The sequence below is a fragment of the Lupinus angustifolius genome, chromosome LG13 (assembly GCF_001865875.1).
Source record: "Lupinus angustifolius cultivar Tanjil chromosome LG13, LupAngTanjil_v1.0, whole genome shotgun sequence".
NCBI classification, from domain to species: Eukaryota; Viridiplantae; Streptophyta; class Magnoliopsida; order Fabales; family Fabaceae; genus Lupinus; species Lupinus angustifolius.
Window position 1 is genome coordinate 7,604,914 of NC_032021.1, and position 3,536 is coordinate 7,608,449.

Consider the following 3,536-nt stretch of genomic DNA (forward strand, 5'->3'; position numbering starts at 1 on the left):
CGATGAATTTGTCGTTTCTTACCGTTATAAAAGCGGTTCTCAATTTTTGAAATAGCCGCGGTACTATCACACTGGATCAGCACAGCTAGAATCGGGTTTTCCCATAGGGGAATCTCTGCAAGCAAGCTTCTCAGCCAACTTGCTTCTTCACTAACTGTTGCTAGTGCTATCATTTCAGCTTCCATAGTGGATTAAGGCAGAATAGTCTGTATCTTTGACTTCCAAGAAACAGCCCCACCAACTATGTTAAATATATAGCACTGGTTGCTTTGGAATCATCTGAAACAGTGTTCCAATCAACATCACTGAATCCTTCTAGGACATCTGGAAACCTTCGATAATGTAATCCAAGGTTCATTGTTTTCTTAAGGTATCTCATTACCCTTTCAATAGCATGTCAATGCTCCATACTTGGTCTACTGGTAAACCTACATGATAATCCCACAACATAGGCAATGTCAGGTCTAATGCAATCAGTGGCGTATCGAAGGCTGCCAATGATGCTAGCATATTCAGCTTGTCTTACACCTTCACCAATGTTCTTAAAAAGTTTTACACTTGGATCGTATGGTATACTAGCAGATTTACAATCAAAATATTTATATTTCTTTAGGATCTTTTCCACATAGTGAGATTGATCCAAAGAAATTCCTTCTTTTGACCTAGTAATTTTTATACCAAGGATTACACTTGCCTCTCCAAGGTCTTTCATATTAAAGTTGCTACATAACAATGATTTCACATTATTCACAACATGAATGTTGGAACCAAATATGAGTAGATCGTCTACATAGACACATATGATAATGTAAATATCCTTTTCTGATTTGTAATAAATGCATTTGTCACTTTCATTCACCTTAAACTCATTCGAGACCATTAAGTCGTTAAAATTTTCATGCCACTGTTTAGACATTAAGTTGTTAAACTTTTCATGCCACTGTTTAAGTGCTTGCTTAAGACCATACAACGACTTATCTAACTTGCAGACCTTATTTTCTTGCCCATGTATTACAAAACCTTCAGGTTGTCCCATATAGATTTCTTCTTCCAAATCACCATTTAAAAAGGCAGTCTTAACATCCATTTGATGTACTAATAAATTATGTATCGCAACGATCGATATTAGTACTCTAATGGATGTTATTCTAGTAACAGGTGAAAATGTGTCGAAGAAATCTACATTTTCTCTTTGTCTGAAACCCTTAGCTACAAGGCGAGCCTTGTATTTATCCACTGTGCCATCAGGTTTCAATATCCACTTACAACCAATGGGTTTGCAGCCAGGAGGCAAGTCAGCTAAATGCCAGGTCTTGTTAGACTCTAGAGAATCCATCTCATCATTTATGGCTTCTTGCCACAAATCAGCATCCAAAGAAGTCAAAGCTTCTTGAAGTGTTGATGGATCCTCTTCCAATGTATAGACCATATAATCAGGTCCATACTCTCTAGCAATCCTTGCTCTCTTACTTCTTCTATAGGTTCTATTTCAAACTCATCGTTATTATCATTATTCCTAATCATAGGTATGTGACAAGTTATTGTGCCCCCACTATTCCTCAGTTTAAAAGGGAATTTCATTTCATTGAAGTCAGCCTCGTTAGATTCAATGATCACTTTTGCGTTAAGGTCATAAAACGTGTATGCTTTGTTGTTTACATCATACCCAATGAATACACATTCATAGGCTCTACTTGCGAGTTTAACTCTCTTGGGGTCTGGTATCCGGACATAGGCTAGACAACCCCAAGTTCTCAAATAAGACAAGTTTGGTTGTCTATTCTTAGAAATTTCATATTGGAAAATTTTGCTTTTAGCCTCGGGTCCTATTTAACACATAACATATAGTTAATAAAATTTCATCCCACCAAGAGGGTGCTGCACCAGAACATAACATAATAGCTACAACTAATTTAGTTATAGTTTTATTCTTTCTTTCAGCTTTACCATTCATTTCAGGTGAATATGGTGCAGTTGTTTCATGAATAATATCATTTAATTTATAAAAATCATGAAACATGTTAGAATCATACTCAGTGCCTCTATCACTTTTGAGTTTCTTTATTTTCTTGTTGAGTTGATTTTAATTTTAGTTACGTATAACTTAAACATGTCATCAGTGGCGTACCCTTTCCCAACAAATACCCCATTCTTAGTAAGAGTATACAAGTCTGCTCCTATGGTCTGGGTGAAACCAGCCTTATTAAGAAGAAAACCAGAAACTAGATTCTTCCTCATATCTGGAGTGTGCATCACATCTTTAAGAATCAGAGTCTTCCCAGATGTAAATTTCAGCTCCACATCACCAGTTCCAGCAACAATAGTGGCGTGGGAGTCACCCAACAACACTTTCTTATCATCAACATTCGTGTATGTTTTGAACATAGCACGGTCATAGCACACATGGCGGGATGCGCCAGTATCTACCCACCACCCATCAGTTCCTCCAACCATAGTTACCTCAGATAATACAGCCACAAATGGTTCATCAACCATGTTGGCCTGCGGATGACGATCCATAGGATTATTTCTGCACTTGCGTGTCATATGACCTGGCTTCCCACATTTGAAGCATATGAACAGGTTGCCAGAGTCATTCTTAGCGGGTGGCTTAACATATTGGACCTTTTGGGGGTTCCAATTCTTGTTTCGACTAATGTTCTTAGCCTTATTCCCACTGCGGTTCTGATCCACACCTGAGAATTTCTTCTTAGTGCTATTGTTTGAGACAATCAACACCTCATCTTTCTTATCTTGCTTACGAGCCTCTTCTTCAATACGAATACGAGTGATCAAAGATTCCAAAGAGATTTCTTTGGTCTTATGCCTCAGAAGGTTTTTGAAGTCTTTCCAGCTAGGAGGCAACTTATCAATTATGACAGCAACTTGAAATTGCTCATTTAAGGGCATACCATCAGAAATGATCTCATGAGCAATTTTCGGAATCTCCTGGGGCTGAGACTCTACTGATTTATCATCAGTCATTTGATACTTGAGGTAGCGGCTAACAACATATTTCTTAGTCCCAGCTTCCTCAGTATCATATTTTTTCTCAAGTGCATACCAAATTAATTTGGCAGACTTGTATGGGCTGTAGTAATCATACAGATCATCAGACAACCCATTCATTATGAAATTCTTAAATAAGTAATCACTTTCATTCCAGAGAACTATTTCAATAGCCAGATTATCCATTTTCTCTTTTTCAGCCTCATCCGACACCACTAGGATGTCGGTTTTCAGAACGTGGACAACCTTTCTCATAGTGAGGAAAAATTCCATCTTATGTTATCAACGTTGGAAATTTGTTCCGTCAAACCGAAATGGCTTGTTCAGGTCATAGTTGTTCGGTCCAGTAATATTATCTACGAATGCCATTGCAGTCCAAACGTCTTAAAATTGTTGTGACCGTAGCTTGCAGCAATTCTAAATGGCACGAAATAATACTTACTAGCTGAGTCACGACCAGGTCGCTCTCTTTAAGACGTTTCGTGGCACTGCCCAAAATGTGCGAGCAGACTATCAACCACGCCGTC